The sequence below is a fragment of the Pipra filicauda genome, unplaced genomic scaffold (assembly GCF_003945595.2).
Source record: "Pipra filicauda isolate LSUMZ 115617 unplaced genomic scaffold, ASM394559v2 scaffold466_size504700_pilon, whole genome shotgun sequence".
NCBI classification, from domain to species: domain Eukaryota; kingdom Metazoa; phylum Chordata; class Aves; order Passeriformes; family Pipridae; genus Pipra; species Pipra filicauda.
This window is the reverse complement of record NW_024104605.1, coordinates 428,632-446,942: the sequence shown is the minus strand read 5'-3', so window position 1 is coordinate 446,942 and position 18,311 is coordinate 428,632. Positions and strand designations below refer to the sequence as shown.

The window sequence follows — 18,311 nt, the reverse complement described above, 5'->3', positions numbered from 1 at the left end:
GGATTCTGCCTTCTGTTTCCAGAAGTTAATTTTCAGGTTCTGAATGACTCTGCAATGTATCTGTATTACTCTGTATGTACCATCCTGTGTATGGTAGTGTCCATAAGTAGATGTAATAACACACCTTGCAGCCTGTATATTTTTGAGCATTCGGTGATGCATATAACTGTGACTCAGCTATGTGCCTGGATGCTTTTCAATACTGGATAGCCACTAGACTCTCCCAGAGGCTCCTGAGGTTTCCATGCTGCAAGTGGGGAGATTGTACCCTGGCCCTGCCCTCTCCTGGATCAGTCTGCTCTCCTAGTTTGCACAGTTTTCAGAAACATAAGGTCAACAAACCTTTTTAGGTGCTGGTACGTAAAATGAAAAATAAACTTCTACAAATGGCAAAACCTATGCCAACCTTTTGAGCACTTTGAGTTTGTGAAGTTTCTAGTGGTGTTTTTTTTAGGAATATTATTATATATATTCTTGCAGTTGGCCAAGTGGCAGAAGAGGTGTTCACAGCATGAGTCTAGGGTGCATTAGACAAGATTACCAGGATCTTGTCAGTCAGATGTTACAGTGTGCCCTAGCTGGCATTGGGAAAACCATGGTTCTGGGCACAGGCTTTGTCCCCGTCAGAAATGTGTCCAGCCGGGGCTAAAGCATGAGGGGCCATGCCTTTGTTTTACTTCTTTGGCAACTACAGGTGGGGACGTGTCCCACACTCTACCCCAGTGCACCCATTCTGCCACTGGCAACTCTGACATGTCCCAGCCAAGTGCATCTGAGCCGATGGTTGTCAGTTTTGCGATTACTCACACGGCTCTGCATAACAACCAGGAGCTGACAGGAACTGTCAGTTTTTACTGTGAGCAGCAAAGGCACTGAAGCTGTCTATCTGCTGACATAAGACAACAGTGCGTTGGATTTCACTTCAGCTTTCTTGTCATGAGGACTAGAAACTGCCCATAGTGCTTTATGCAATGAGGCTGGGCACAGATTAATGATAATTTCCCTAGAACATCCCGTCTTTGCTGTGAACAGATAGGTTTAGTCCATTTTCCTTTTTCCTGCATTCAAACAAACAAATACAAATATGGCAATACAAACTCATCTGGTTTCTTGAGTGAGTTTGCATACCTGTGTAGTTAGAACCATGAGGATTTCACTCAAGAAAGTGGCTGAGGAGGACTACTAGTATATACCATCTGCTGTTTCTAAACAATACATGCTAGTCATGTTTCTGTTATTTGTGGAATGTTGGGGTGTTTATGCTGGCATGGGTGTTAGGGGGAGCATTTGTACTGAAAAGCCTGATTTTGTCTGGGATTGATTCAAAGCCGGTGTTACTCATACAACTTCCAAAGGGAGAGGAGGGCATTGCTAGTTTGTGCCAGTTTACTTTGAACTGATAAGTAGGTGTTTGTCTTCCACGCTGTTCAGGTTGTGAATTGGTTTCTGTGTCAGCATTATGGGACTTACTGCCAGCTTTGCAAGGCAAAATAGTTTGCTAATTTCCTTAAATGTTTGCAGTGATGCCCAGAGTAGCAGTTAGTCACTTGTTTAATTGATCTGTCCTCCCTTAAGTGGTTCCCAGTTAAGACAGGGTTTTTATGATTGTCTGCTGTGTGACTTGAGATGGTTTTTGTCAGCCAGAACGTGCCAGTTGCCAGGAGCTGGAGTCTGTGTGCTTGTAAGAAATAATTTATTCATGCAGGATAATGCCTCTTAACATTTAACAGGTAATGAACGTGACATAAATTTCCTTCTTCCTTTTAATTTTTTACTTTCCTCTTTCAATGTGCAAACAGGGAGGCTCTGGTACTCTAAATAGTAAGTAATTTTTGGCCATCTGTCAAAAGGAAATTTCAATACAAATTTAAATTAATGGTGCCTGAAATTTTTTATAGCTCCTTTAAAAGCCTCTAATGTGCAGAAAATTCTGAATCTGCTGGTAGTAATTAGTGTAGCATGTAATGAGGAAATGAGCGATGTTATACAGCCCCAGTGTAACATTTTGATATGGTAGCAAAATTTTGATTTATATAACGTTTTGCCTGGGTTTAATTGTAAGAGACACTTTAAAGTTTTCTTGCTGCTACAGATTATTAAGCAGGGCAGATTTTAAAATAGCTCATAAAGTGTAAATTTACACTGTAGTGTGCGTAATGAAGGTACACTAGCCATTTCTATAAAGAAAGAAGTTTGGCTGAAATGTCCCATTGCTTGCCACCATTTCCAGCACTTTGGATTTTCTGGGCAGTTCTCTTAGTGAAACTTGCTGTCTCTAGTTGTGCTGGACCTGACTGCTCTTAGTTCAGACCAGGGAAAAGGCAGCTTGCATCATTCTTCCAAATGTGATGTTTTCTGCCTGATAAGCCAGACTGGGCTCACATCCTTCCCAGCACATCCCTTGAGCGAGTAGTTTCCTGCTGCAGCCGAGTAGTCACCTTCCAGGTAACAAGATTATCCAAGAGCTGTTCCTAAATACTAGATCAGCATTGGCAGAGGAAGCTCTGTGGAGAAGGGCAGCATTGGGAGCTCTTGCTGCTTGGATTCAGTCTTCCAAATCTGTCACCAAGTTTGAAGTGTGGGAAAACTCTAAAGGCAGCAAACTGGGCCGTGGGAGTGCTCTTTGTGCAGTGGCAAGGCTGTGGAGCTCACAAAAGGAAGAGAAGAGGGGCATGTGCCAGGGCTGTGCTCAACTGGCAGCCCTGGCTTAAGGGCTCAGAGGGAATATAGAGTATTTAGGTAGAAAGACAAACTGCTCTGCGGTTAACCGAGCAGCTTTTCACAGTGGACTTAGTGTGTTTCCTTTTTGAAGCTGTAAAACTTCTTTTTTCAAAGAAGAAAAGGAAAAAAAGAAAAAAAGAATTTTTCTAAACTGAATTCTTGCTTGCTAATTGCACCACACAAATTTTTTTCCACGTCCTATGAGAACTCACGATTCAGGAAGCATGTCCTTCTTCCCAGCTGTGGTACCCTCCCTGGGACAAATGTGGCAGAAGTTTTGCTGGTCCATGTCAAAGTTCCTTCTGTAACACATGCCCTTTGAAGCAGCTGTGGAAACATTTTGTGTGCAAAAGCTCCACCTGGCAGAAAGTAGTCTAGTGCTAGCAGTCTCTTCCCGTGACTCTCACTGCAGCAAATGGAGTGAAGGAGCACTCAGATGCTGGCTGGGTTGTGGGCCTGCCAGAGCTAGCCAGGATGTTCCTGAGCATGTTGTTCAAGAATCTCAGTCTTCTGAATCACTGCTTTGTGCACAGAATGCAGTGTGTGTAACTTTTTACCACATCTTTTGTTTATCTAGATCTCTTGTTCCTTATATAACTGTCATGTGCTGCCTTTCTTTTAGGGGTTGTTTGTTTGTTTGTGTTTGTTTTGGTTTTTTTGGTTTTTTTCTTCACCTGATTTTTAAATTGTTTGGGGCAGAGACTATGACTATAGTAAGACTTACCAGCTTGGTGAAAACTTTGTTCATTTTGATGACGGAGGTTACTGTTTCAGGAGCAACAAGTGCCAAAAATTTAAAACCGCAGTCTTGTGGCAGGAATAAAACAGCTAATCTGGGATTCCTCTGCGAAAAAGTACAGACTTTTAAATGAAGATATCTGAAATAATTTATCGAATGCAGCTTTGGGGTGAATTTCAGGCCAACATGCTGGTGAATTCAGAGAAAGAAGTCTGTCAGGACAAAGTGAGGTGAATTTAGAAATAAGATTACTTTTGCCTTAATCTGTGTGAAAGCTAATAATTACATGTGTGGGAGATACAGGAAAAGTGGATGGGTGAGATTCCCCCATTCCATTTGCATTTGTGGTAGCCTGTGCTCCAGTGCTTCACAAGCTATTAGCCACTATTAGTTGTTTAGACCTCTGTTCGTTTAGTTGTGAGTAAGCTGCTTACTCCTGAAGCTGTAAGTAACCTAATACTTAAAAAAGAGTTGGTGAGTGTAATGCTTCTGGAAAGTACTAGATAGTTTAAAATAAAAATGCGCAACGTATACTATGTAAGACTTTTGGATACTATCTCATGTAATTACATTTCTAGCTTTGTTCTTCTGCTGATAGAGGAATACCACATAAACTACTGTGATGTATTGCTGTGAACTTTGTCCTATTTGTCAGGTTTCTTTTAAATGTGACTTCCTCTAGTGGCTTGAGTGTCTGCCAGATGTCTTTGTATTCACTATGTATTTAATGAGACAAAGAAACATAGTTACCTGTTACAAACTTAAAGAAATTTGCAGAATTTATTTCCTAATAATTTTGTTATTTTGCTGCTTAATTACCATTCAGCTGAAAAGCGCTTCACAGGCTTGTTAAAATCCAGACATTTCACACTCATGATTCTGTTTGTACCTTTCTCTGTTTGGAAACAAGGCATTACATGTGTTTTGCTTTCTGTAATGATGAAGTGGTAGTTTTAAGCAGAGCATATTTGAACTACACTGCTCTACAAGAGTTGTGTTTTTGATCTTCATGGGTGTTTTGGGGATAGCATTACCAAATAATAGTAAGTAACTTCTGTTGGCTTGTGATACAGTCATTTTTTCAGTATTAATTGATATCTGCCTCTGGGCCTGTAAGCTGTGCCGAATGTAACAGGTGCCCTAATTCCAGAAAATATGTTGTAATTGTTTGTTTGTGGAACAGATGAATAAATATCTGTGGGGCATAGCTGGTCCTCAGGTGGTGAATGTGAGTGGATTAATGATGTGATTGGGTGAGACATGCTTGTTTGTTGCAGTCTGGTCCAGTAACTGTATGCTGAAGCAGAACAAATATTAATTAGCAGAGTCCTGTTTGTTGTCTCAGTCTATCTTATGGAGCAGATTTTTTGGCACTGCTTTTTTTTCTTAATAACCTTTTCACGGTTAGACTCGTAGTATGTCATTCAAGCCCTGTGTTTTTAACAGACTTTTAGAACATGAAACTGAACCTCAGGTATATATATCCCTGCTGTGTTTTTTAATTCTTTTCTCCCCCCACCCCAACTGAGTTTTGCATTTCTTTAATTCATACAGTGTCACATCTTAAGGCTTTTTTCATGAGGACATCTGGGAATTTTAATTTAGTGTAGGGAATTCATATTCATATGAAAGTAACCGTGCGTACTCTGGTATCAAAGAATTAGCTGCTTCTGCCATTTTTGGTGGCTTTACCTCTTTTACTCAATAGCTGTCCTCTGATCTTGCATCCTTTTGCCAGTTACCACAGGTTGATTCTAATTCAGTGGTGTGCCCACATTTGGTAAAATTCCTGTAATGCTTCTCACTATCAAGCTTTTATTTTGCCACTTGGTGATTTAAGGTAACTCAAGTATTCTCTCTCCAAATTCTCTCTTCACCCAGAAGGTAAACACGCACATGGGCCGTAATTTCTAACCTGAGCAGTCACGTCTATTTATTTCCATGGCAACAGACTGTGATGTTGATAACACAGGATTATGACTTCCCATCGTAGAGTAGAAAGAGGAAGTTTGCTAGAATGAGGAGGTGGGTGGAAAGGTCTCCAGTGCAAAGGCTTTGACAGTATAATAGCTGGAGGAAAAGAAGTAAAGGGAGAGAGTTAATTTGTTTATTATATCTTTTGAAGTTCTTCTCACTGTGTGTTAATAAAAGCATACTTTGGATGCTGGCATTCATGTCTTACACCAGTTTACTTATGGTGAACGAGTCTGGAATGAAGAACACATTTGCAGGTCAAGTTACATAGGTGTTAGTCGTATAATGCGAGAAAATAAACACCAATTTTTGTTAAAGCAAGACACAGACTAGATGGCTCTGTTTTGCCTTATAGATACCTGTTGGCACTATAATTCTTTTTTTTTTTTTTCATTGAGCATTTAGCATTTTGGAGTTGTCTTTAAAAACCTTAGGTCCAAAGTAACTTGAAACATTCCTTATTTTTATGTAAATTAGTGGAGTCATTGGGCATGCAGATTATCTGCTAAAGGGAGGGAAAGAGTGTACTGATTACCTTCTGGATTCTACCACATGGATGACATGCGTTGGAAATTTCTGTCATATAACTTAAGTCACTGAATGCTAGTGGTATGTTAATACTTACATTAATATTTCTATTGCTCTTCCTGTCTCTTCCCTGGCAGAGAGAGAGAAGCACATTCCTAGTCCAAATGTTGTCAGTCTCCTTAGGCTGATTTTAGGAGAATGTGGAGGGAAATGAGTAGTCTGATACAAGTTATTGTGCAAGATTGTTGAATGCAACACGAATTACAAAGTTTTAGTTGTGCTTTGAGGGAAGAAGCAATTAGGCCAGCCATCAGGAGTCGACCATTGAAGGGAGTTTGTAGGAAAGTTGAACTGTTTCCTGCCTCTCTTTAGTACAACTCTAACTGAGATGAATAATTAATTAAATATCGAAAGCTCGATTAACCTATTCTGCATAGCAATTTGAAAAGTTCTGTATTTGCTTAAGCGACATTTGGCCTTTTGAAGAAAAAAAAATTGGAAATGCTAATGTTTTTCAGCCAACTAAGGGAAGAAAATAAAAGTGTCTCCATAGCAACAAAGCTTCTTTCTAGATGGTTTCCTAAAATATGCCTGAACCCAAAGCAGATGTCTGGTTTGAGAATCTCGCCTCCTTCAGTGTAAACAAATAACTTCTAGACAGGTGTTGGAAATAATATGGAAATCCTATTAAGGGGCCCTGAGTTCCTGTCAGTCAGGAAACCCCTGCCACAAAAGGGTTGGTCGTCTGAATAAAGGAGACAGAGTAAATTCTCGTTAGGCTTTAGCTTTTCCCAGGAAATTATTGTCTCCGCATGCTCTTTCTCCTGCAAGCCTGAATGCAAGCTGTTTCTTCTACTGATCCCCTCTGTCACCCTCGCTTTCTCCCTCTCTTCTCTTGCTTGATATCAGTGGTGGCTGTTGCTGCTTGGAGTGTTGTGTCAGCTGTGTTTTTAACCCCTGTTCCCTCCTGCTCCCTGTCTGCGGCCCTGCCTCGGCTGGTGAGAGGGCAGCCAAAGGAGATGCCTGATGCCAGCCTGGAGTGAGAAGAAGAGGGGAAGTTGTTTGTGTAAATTTACAGATGATATTGTGGTAAAGGTTTTGACGTGGCTGGCTTGACGGTGCCACATGTTGGGGTTGAAAATAAGAGTGTGTTTTTTCTTATGATGTGTCTAGGAAGTTGGTGGGATGCCTATTTTTCTTTTTAATCTTCTTTTGACATTATTGAGAAAACTTGCTGTCAGTAGTCTATTAGTCTAGTGTGACACTTTTGTTGCCTTTGCACTTGCTGGTGTCACTTTTGTCCCCAAACACAGCTGTGCTGAGCCCTGCACTACCACAGCCAGGGGACCAGCTTACCTGTGGCCTGCGGGTGAAAACTTCAACACACAGCAGGTGGGAGCAGTTGCTGAGGATGTGCTTTCCCGAGTCTCTAGGCTGGAAGCAGAGACCGTGTGCATGTCTCCCAGCTTCCCGTATCTACTTTCCTTGGCATGCCAGACGTGCATAGTGATGCTCTTAATAACACTCAGAGGGTTAAATGTGGATAAACACAAAACAAGGCTTCTGAAAAGCCTGAAGATTATCATACAGCATTTCTCGGACTATAGCCCCCAAGACGCACTTCATAAAGCCAATAAAGTGCACGCTGGTGGTCTCCTGTTGCCCTGGCAACGGACCACAGGGCACCCTGTGTGTGAAATGCATGAACGTCTGCGAATTAATCTTTTTTAGTTTGTTCTTTCCTTGGTACCAGCGGGGCTGCGCTGCCTGGTAGCAGCAGGGCCAGAGCTGGAGGGATACCCCAGGGATGTCCCATGCTCCTGGCAGAGGGGGTGAAGCCAGGTCCCTCTCAGCAGCGCTTCACACAGTGGAGGGCCTTGGCCTGATGTTGCTCTCAGTGGAATGCTCTAAGCTTGCTTTCGGATGTAGGGGAGAGAAGAAATTAAAAAATATTCTCCTAAATTGAGGTGTTGTTTGGCTTGTCAGGCTTTCATGAAAAAAATAGTCGGAGAGGAAAACTGAAGCACTTGTTTCCACACTGTGTTTTACTGGAGTCCGCCACTCCTGTGCTTCACTCTCACGAGACTGTAGTGGAAACAGAAGTTGAAGGGTAGCAGGTCTCACACAAATCATAAAATGGAGAGGCATAGCAAAAATCAGCAGTGTGACAGCTGACCCAGCAAGAGGCCCAGCCACAACTATGCTTGTGAGATGCAAAACTCGGGGGATGGTATTTTCCACTGCCTCCTGGAACAATTACTGAGAGCACTAGCACGGGGATTGTTGGCTTCCTGCCAGGGCCCTGGCAGGTGCCAGGTGTTCTCTCCCCTGACCGACTGCCAGCTGCATCCCTGCTGTGATGCACCAGGGTGCAGGTTTCATGTCTGGCTCCAAGAGCTGTGCTGACCACTGGTTGCCAGTGCAGGGCTTGCCCCAGCTCTCCGCCAAATCTCAGGAAGGACTGTAGGGGGAACACTGTGTATGTTGTATCATCAGTGAATGCTGGATGCAATCAGTGTTTTAAAGCAGTGTTGAAAGTGAAATGCCACTTTAATCTGCTAATTGTATTAAAAGGACAGCAGATTGCTCTGTGTCACTTTTTTTTGATCTGCAAGCTTATCAAAGACTGAGAGGGTGCTTTTAAGTGAGGTATAGCAGCCAGTCCAACACTGCTTGTTTGCATACGAATATTAGCAGGCACAGCTGCACCTCTGTTTTTCTGCCTCTCGAGAGGCAATGAATGCAGCTGTGGGAGTGTTCTTAATGCATACTTATGAGTAAGTTGGGTGGAGGGGTGGGAGAAGGAAAAAGATTTCAACATGGTTTGTTCCTTTTTTCATTAACTGGGTGAGCTGTATATTGTAGATTCTGTATACAGAGAAGCTGGCATATTTCAAGGCACTGGATCATTTGAAAGAGGGCATACAGTATTTTCTTTCCTATATTAATCTTGACAGATCAAAATAAATAATAACATTGATTTTGCTGGCTGAGACCTATTTGGTCAGACTGGCATGCTCTGCAGAGGTGCAGTGCTGGAATATGCAGGAATAAGAATGCTGGAATAAGAACAGCCAGGAGAGGTGTCTCCCAATTACAGCTACCCCCAGAAGGGTTGTCTACAGGGCTGTGTGGTTTGTGTTTGGCACAGAACACATGCAACATAAAACTTACCAGCTACAGCAACATATTTCTCACTCCTTTGCTCATTTTATTTTATTAACGAAGTGGCCAGACTATATAGAAACCACTGTTTGTGTTGAGTTGAAATGCCAGTGCTGACCTAAATGATATAAAGCCTTGCTTTGTGATCTTAGAACACCAGACATTAGGAAATCATTGTATCTGACTTGCAGTAATTATAGCTATGTGCTTAAATTTCTTATCTCTTCCTGATATCTTTACTGAAACCATATCTGTTCATGCTGTACTTCTGTCCCACCTCTCTATTTCTTTCAAAAATACCAAATTGCAATTTATTTTAGCCCTTGAAGAAATTAATGTTTTGGTTTTCCTCCCCTACTTTGAGAAAAGAGTTTCATACAATGACCTGCAGATATTATTTTGTAGTGAGCCTTGCTGTCCCATACTGCAAAATATGAAAAGAATTCAGTATCTGAATAATTTTAAAAGAATCCCTTTAAATAAATTACAATAAATTCTGTGGGGTGAGAGAAACCCTTTTTCTGCCATTTCCTTGAAGTATGGTATCTTTCTAAGTGCCCTGTCAGTATGCATAATTGGCATTAGAGTAGCAAAGGTACCCTGCCTTAAGCATAAAGGCAGCTAGTCCGGGATCAGTTCAGCGCCTTTAGAAAAAGCACTGTATGCTTACCATCTAGGTAGCCTAAAAGCCTTATATCACACTGCAGGTGTTTGAAAGCAATTAAGTTATTTAGTCTGTAGGACTCTTGTGTGCTTCGTGAAGGTTTTCTGGTAACAGCATTACTTTCAACTGTGGCAAAGACTGGAGGTGCCATTTTTGGACCCTTCTTCCTGCTTTGAGGGATGAAGAGGAGACACCATCAAAGATTGTGATGTTGTCTCTTTTCCCTGTTCTTTTTAGAGTATCTAGCATCAGACTGTGCAGGTTTTTCGCAGTTCTTCTTTGCAAATTGCAACCCTTTTGATATCAAATGTTTTCTGTGCTACAACACTTCTCTGTTGTGCCTTTCTTCTCCATGGACCCTAAACCATTTTGTAAATCCTGCTAATGACTGTAACAGTCCTGCTATACTTGCAACTTAGTATTGCAAGTACCAGTAACCTGATTTAAAATAGTAAATGTAACTGAAGTTTCCCACCGAGTAGGGCTAACTAATAGTGAGTACTAACAGCTGAGGCCATCACAGTGATGGAGCTTCTGCTGTTTAATAGACAAGTGTTTCATGATTGTTCTGGGCAGAAAGAGGAAGAAAACTTTATTCGATAGAAGAAGTCTCTTCATGTTGACAATGCACAACAGCAGAGATTCCTACAGTGCAAAGCCGCCTGTTTTGCAAACAAAGTATGTCACAGATTCTAATTATAAAAACAAAAACATGTTCTTTAATTTGATATACAGACAGATTTTCTCTTACTATTTTTCTGAGTCTTAAAACTGCCAGAAATTCTCTCTGGAATACTAGTTATTCAGTGTGCATAACTGTTACCGTAGATGTCAAAAATAAAATATTCATAAATGTATTTGATATTGTGTTCTGGCTCAAGATATGTGTCTGTCCAACACTGCACTGTGATATATATGTAAACTGGTCTTAGGAAAACATTTCTTCCTAACGAGGGTTGTTCTTGCCAATAGTAAGATAATATCAAAACAAGCACCATTTGTTACCTAATTTACCTGTTTTCTTAACATTTAACTGAAAGTTTAAATGTGTTAATGTAATGATATGTTTGTGAAAAAAGCCAACAAAAATGGGGAGACAGGCATCTGGAGGTGGTGGCTTCCCATACTAAAGAGGCAACTGAAGTAAAACATCTAATGCTCAGGACTTGATTCTATGCAGTAACACTTGTTTGCCCTGCTTTTTGTAAGTGTAAACATGAACTCTGGTGAAACTTCTGGAGAAAGGCTCGTGAACATTTGCCTTGTGTCTGCAGAGAAAGAAACGCTGAAGTGGGTGATGAGGAAGAGATCAAATGAGTGTGGGGGGCAGTGGAGAGATATGTGGGAATAAATTCATGTTTCCTCTCTGCATCCACCTGACTACTTTGCTTATTTTTACCCACATTTTACATGTTCTCTGGAGAGAACTCTTTTACAATTCACATGAAAAAAAAGAGGAAGAAAAATTGTAGGCAGCAGCCTCGATTATGCGTAGAGATCAAGCTGCTAGTAAACTGATGCATGCCTAGTGCTTGTATGTTAAAAGGTGTGTGCTCTCTGTACAGTGACACCAAAGGCAAGATGTAGGAAGGCATTAATCCTCTAAACATTAATGCTTTTCAAGATCACAGATTATTGCCCTCTGTTGTGTCAGAATGAGTGTTTCCTTTTCTCCTGGAGGACATCTGGTGGTTCCTCGGAAATGTTTGAGGAGCCATCATTTAGGGGTTTAAGGAGAAGGCCTTGAATAATTCACACAACAAATGATTAGGCTAGCACTTGTCTATCTAACTGAATTATTCTGCATGTTTGCTGAAGCAGTTAAGCAGCAGAACAGCATTTCCTTCTCAGAAGGGTTTACAGTGGTAGTATTGACCCACCTAGTTATTGGGTTTCAGCCTTTTGTTGACACTGTTGTAAATGAAAGCAGCCTGGACAGGCACTGAGCAGCTGGGCTGAGTAATTGTGAAGGATTCATGCTTGTTGCTGTTACCCCCAGTGTTTGTAGTGGGTTGTTTGCTTTGACTTTTGTTGAACTGTTGACAAAAGCATTAGATACAAATGGGAACAAATAAAGTAGTGAGATGCCAGGAGGACTTGGCAAAAATGGTGGTTTTCATTCCAGCTTAAATGGGGAATGTTTACACTTGTCTGGATGGGAAAAGGAAGGTGTATTCAGTATTTATGTGTTTTTCCCTCCCCCTTCCCTTCCTTTCCTTACTGCTAAATATGTTTTGGCAAACAGGTGAATAAAAACAGAGCAGAGGAATTTTTACCATTGCCTTAACTCTTTGGCACTACGTTTTTGAAGCTCTTTCTGACTGTGGATGTCTTGCTGGGCAAATCCAGTTCCTGAAGTGAAAGGATTAAGTATAAAAAGCAAAGGGGGGGGGGGGAAGTGAGAAAAGGAAGGGGGGTATAGAAAGAGTAGAGTTGAGAAAAGAGGGGATTAAATACAACTGTATACACTAAGTAGTATAGCCAGCAAAACTGAAGTCATTTACCGGAACGCTTTTAATTTGGTTTAAACAAAATACTCTTTTGTATATTCAAATGGAGAGTAGCTCAGCTGTTGTGAAGCCAGAAAATTAATGGTATTTTTAGTGAAATAGCAAAAGCATGTCAACAACATAGCTGTGGATGATAATGTTGGCATTTTATTCATAAGGAATTATCAGTGCAGGTTACTGGACAACATAGTGTGACTGGAATGATTGAGCACAGGGGGGAAGCGGTTGTCCTTCTGTAAGATGATTTCATTTTGCATTAGTCCTTCAGGAAAAGAAGAAAGAGACAGAAAGAATTAAAAATACGTGTCTAAGATGCCTATCCTTGTGGTTTCTGGCTTCTGGAGACTAACCTTTTTACCTATGTCTAACTCACAGTGTTCCAGCTGTTCTTCTTTTCAGGTCTGTCATAAGGGATGGCAGAGAATAAAGGCAGGAGAATAGCATCACATTAGGATACTTCTGCTGAAAAGGGAGTTTTGGCCCTGGAGGAGCTTCAAGTTTGCTCTAGCCATCTCTGCCTCTTGAGTTTTGTGCCTGAACATCGTTTGCTTGGGACTGTTAATGTATTTAATGTACAGTGAAATGTGGTTATGTTGGTAGTTGTGGAGGAAGTTAGTGTATGATCTGAAAGGTCTTACTGCTTGGCAGGAGAGATGCTTTGTATTTGTTATTCTGATTATAGTTTTCTTGTAGAAATCAACATTAGTGTTGTGCAAGTCAACTGGAAAGTGGCAAATAAAGTTCACAGGGGTGAAGACACCACTGTGATGAAAGGAGATATACTGTTTTGCTTTGCTGTCTGAAGGCTTACAAAGGTGTTTCTTGCCTCTGCTGTGACGTGCACCTGGTGGTATGTGAGGTACCTGTAGGGTTTTGGAGCACCAAAGTTGTCATATGCAGGTACTTTTGTTGCCTGCCCCCATGGAGCTTCAAGTTTTCCTAAAACCAAACAGCATAGTAGAGGTAATCATGGCATTTACGGACTCAATTTGAGCAATCATCCATGAGTATTTTCATTATCCCCCTTTGTTATGGTTGCCATATTGTTCCTACTGTCTTTGCAATAAGAAAACGAGAGAAGCACAAAAAGAGGTAGGGAAGAAATTGCCTTTTACTGCTGCCATTGCTGTTTCTTGTAACATGTAGCATGTTTGTTGTGCCAAACCACAGCCCTGTGGATGTCAGCAAGAAGTGTTTTGCCCAGGTGTTAAATACTGTGGGATCAGGGCCTGAATATGTTATTAATCCTACAAATATTAAAACAGAGAGTAGAAATACCAAGCTATTTCTAGTAAACATATGCTGGGGGTGATGTTACTGTAAATATCAGCTTGTGCATAATGAATCTCCAGTTATTTTTGTCTCCCTCTTTGGGGAATACTGTGAGCAATTCTAAAGGGGACTAAAGAAATTATCATACAAATTTCAACTTTAAATGAAGGAAAAATGGGGAATTTCTGAAAAGTCAATCAAAACAAATATATTCCATAATCATGTTTGAACAGCATTTGGAAAATCCGGTTTTGGATCATCTAAATTGAGTGAGAATTTGGGAAAAACTAACTGATGGATGTTCTGTGACATTGCCTGGATGCTTGTTAATCAAGCTTGGATAGTTTTGTGTTTTCATGTGAAGTGCACTTTCCCCTGTACTTAGAGCTACAGAGTTAGCTCTTTAGGCAAGTCTGCTTTGCTTGAAGACCTCTAAGCAGGGCCCCAAGTACCTGGACTTTCAAGAAACAGAGACCTGGAAGCAGGAAAGCTTCTGTAATAAATTTGCATTAGAGTAACGATAGTTTTGAATGATTACAGAAGCAAGAAGAGAGAAATGATGTACTACCATAGGCTGAGATTGGATTGGACTCACCCAAATCGCAGAGTGATTATGCATCACGTGGCAAACTTTTTTTGCATTGTCTGGTGTCAGATAATAAGCAAATGGAGTGCTAAACTGGCTAATTAGGAAGAAGAGTGGATATGGGAAAGAACATTCAATAGTAGGAAACCATAAAATAGTAAGACAGAAGTAAAAGTATGACAGAGATATAAAGCCCTAAATCAGCAGTGCACATCCTTCAGCACAGAGGTTCTTTTCTGGCGACTTGCCATGAACCAGTGGGCTGCACCTGTTTTGCATATAAGTTACATTGGATTTTAATCAGATAAGCACACCCCCTCTTTTTTTGTCATATTTGTGGAGTGCTTTAAGTGCAAACACTGTGTAGCACAAAGCACTTGGTGGGTTATAGTAAAAGGAATGATGATGGAAAGACTGTCCCTGCTTTTCTGAAATGAGCAAGGTTTATCTGACATCTGGCTGCCTTTGAGAAAGCCTTACACATTCTGAAGTACAGGTTTGGGTTTATTAGGCAGCTGCGAGTTTGGCTTTGTATACATTTTAAATAATAAGGTTATTTGAGAAAAAAATAATTTCAAAGACAAACTTGCAGATAGCATATTTCCTGGTTAATTCTGTTACCTGTGGGTAATTAAAAAGCAACAACATTAAAGGTTATTTGAGAAAAAAATAATTTCAAAGACAAACTTGCAGATAGCACATTTCCTGGTTAATTCTGTTACCTGTGGGTAATTAAAAAGCAACAGCATTAACCACCAGCAGCATTTTCTTCCTGAAACTTTGTTCAGAGTATTTAGTTACATCTCAAATGTAGTGGCTTTAGGTTCTCGTGAGTTTGGCTGATGAGAGTTTTACATACAATGCAAAAATGTTTCCTCTTTTACATTTCTCATTTCTGTGTGATACAGATTTATGCAGACTAAGAATGAACTAAAGTTATTATCTTTATAGTTTCTGGAGTTTAGTATGAATACTCTGTTACAGGAGTCAGATTGCTCTAATGTTCTAGTTGCGTTTTTGCTGATACAAGGAATACTGATTATTCTTCCCTCATTTTCCCATTTTAGTCTATGATATGTAATAGATCCGTTTTGGTGATACTGGAGTACTTCCAAATCTTCAGTACATTAATCTTCACAACAACCCATAAGGGAAAGAAACTGAGGCATGAAGAGGCTTAACTGACTTCACATGATCAGATGAAAGAGCAGACTACTAAACCTATATTTCCAAAATATAATCACAGTTTACACCCTCCTCAGTTTTAGGTTTTTTGTGCAGGCATCAATGTTACTTTGTTACAAAAAATGGTCAAAACCTCCTTAACGCCAATGTAGCATTAAGAAGCAGGCATTCTTTATTTGGCACCAGATGCATAAGGGGATATTTTCTCCAAAATACCATGTATGCAGAGTACAGAAAAAGCTCCTGTTCATATACTGTAGCTTACATACATATTCATTGATTTTGACAGAAGATACATACGCATGATAATCATTTCCCCGATGTTATCAACATATTTCCCTTCCCATTGGCACATGTTCTTCTGTCCCGAGGGTCCCTCTGGTGGTCATAGACCCTGAGGTTACAGCTGATGGCTTGATGAACTGGTATTTACTTCCCAAATATGAAGCTAAGTTGACATACCTAGACTGCTTCGTTATTTTGTGCATCTTCTTGGTTAAACATAGTTTTTCCATAGGCTAGTGGTTTTGCAAAATAAGCATTGTTTTAACACCAGCTGAGCAAACAGTTCTTCATCTGGCCACAACTTAGTGATATATTTTTACCTAATTCATCTTTTTGAAACCTCACAGTGGATTTGAGTCCCGTTCTTGGCAAGTACATGCATGCTTCTAGTTTGCTCACTCAGTCCTTTTGAACTACTTCCAGTTTCAGTTGACTATCTAATCTCTGTATGTTTTTTCAGAAGACAAGCTTTTGTTGAATTTGCATCATTCCTTCTGGCTTGATTACATTGCTTTTGTGTTTTTGGTATGACTCCTTCAATACCAACCTGGATTGTACAAGTAGCAGAATCAGCAGAAGCTCACTGCACTGTCACGGCAAGGGGCACTTGTATTTGATTATGTTACCTATGCCAAGCTAACCTATGCCACACAATACCACAAAACACCCCACCAGAACTCTGGGGCTGATGTTAACTTGTCTTAGGACAAGGTCTTAGGACCACACCACCCACCAGCAGTGCAACTTTAGACATCCCAGCACTGTTCCTCAGCTGTTCCCCATTGTGTTAGTTCCAGCCCAGGGCTCTGCCACCTTCTGTACATGGACCAAGATTGTTCATCCGCAGATCATGATTTTTGGCACAGTGCTCCACTGCCATCTAGCAAGGTGTGCAGCATGGGCTGCTGCACAGCTGAAGGACTCTTCCAGGCTTCCTCCAGTGCTAGTGCAGAGGGAGCAGCCCCAAAAGTGGATGTGGGAATGTGATTTTTGTCAGTAGTGAAAGTGCCCTATGGGGAGAGCGTGTTAGGCAAGGAAAAAGGATTTCCGTCTGTGGACTGGAGCTTTGAATATAATTGTGCCTGGTGTGAAAGAGCTTGTTACACTTTCTCACTGTAAGGGCTCCATTTAGTGTTCTAGGTGTCTTTAAGTGGAAATTTACATTTACTGTCAGAACTAAAGTCTATGCACAGTGAAAATTCTTATGGTCTTACTAGTCACAACAAATAAAAGCTTTTTCTTCACCTCCAACCCTATAATGGGCAGGGAAGGTTAGTGAAATGAAGGGGGACAGACTGGACAGGTGCAGAATCTGTCCCCATCTTAGCGGGAAACAGTAGTGAAGACCCACTTAAAAATTCAAGATTTTTTTGTCTTAGGGCAGGATTTAGCTCATTACTGAGAGTAAGCAAAGTAGCATTACAAGGAAACTCAAGCAGCCCAGGTGTTGGTCACTGAATTTCATGGCCAGTCTTTGCAAACGAAGATTAGGGAAAGGTCTTTACCCACATTTGTTACAAGCGCGCTGGCGATACAGGGCTTTGCAAATGCGGGTAAGGCCTTCGAGCCTGCGCAGTGGATTTTTTAGGTGAGACACAGTGTGCGCTGAACTGAGCCCACCCTTTAATCCTAAGGTTCATCTACCGGGGCCGAGCGAGCTTGGATGGTGGCAGCGAGGTCCTCAGGACGTAGGTTTGTTTAGAGTGACCTTCTCTTAGATGGATGGCCTTACAGGGCTGACGAGCTCCATCTACCTGGGTTTAGAGTTGTCCTTCTCTTCTGTGTGTTCCGGGGCTCCCCTCTCAACTCCCACAATGGCACTGTCCACACAGGCGAAGCTCCCATTCTCTCGCTCCTTTCCGCGCCCAGGGCCGGGCCCCAGCACCCGTGGCCGGGCCGTCGCGCATGCGAAGTATCGGCTTCTTAGCAGATCTAAAGGCACACCGTAGGTATTGTTTGGAAACAGGCTTGTTGTTCTTTAAAATGTACTTAATTCTGGATTAGAGAGCATAAGATGATTATTTTTTTTTTGTCTTCTGTTTCCACCAGCTCATTTCTAAACTATTTAAAATAAAGTGCCTGAGCATGTATGGTATTTAAAAAACCTTTCACATGATGTTTTTAAAACAAATAAATTTCAGCATTAAAATGTTAGTAATTCAGCAAAGGAAAATTCAACTCAGGATTGTATAGCCGTAATGATAATGTATGATATCCATCTTCTTTGAAAATTATTGTATCAGTAGAGTTGAACCTAGTGAATTACATAATTTAGGAACATTTACCAGAATGCTGTTTAAGAGGTACTACTGTAGTCTTCCCTTAAAAGCAAATGGAAAGATGTATTGTATTATGATGTACTTAAATGAGAGAGAACAGTCTTCAGAAATTATCTGAACTAATTTGACTAGAACAGAAGGTCATGTGTGTGCATGCCAAGTTATCACACTTGGCAGAGTGCAGGAGGAGTACAAGAGGGAGATTTTTGCTTCCCTTCCTCTCTAACCTGAATTAAAAATGTATTGGCTACTCATTGCTAACATCAGAACATTTCCAGCTAGCCTGAAGTTAGTATTTGAGTGTGCTTTTAACATTTAAAACTTTTAACAGCATGATCTGTCTCATATAAATAATGAAAGTCCCAGAGAAGTAAAAGCTGCTGCTACTTCTCTTGGCAAACGT

General features: G+C 40.9%; 1 protein-coding gene across 2 annotated transcripts in view; it reads left to right on the top strand.

The window, feature by feature from the left end:
• Positions 1 to 18,311, top strand: part of TLE4 (TLE family member 4, transcriptional corepressor) — a 100,112-nt gene that overhangs the window by 57,607 nt on the left and 24,194 nt on the right. The window lies entirely within an intron of this gene.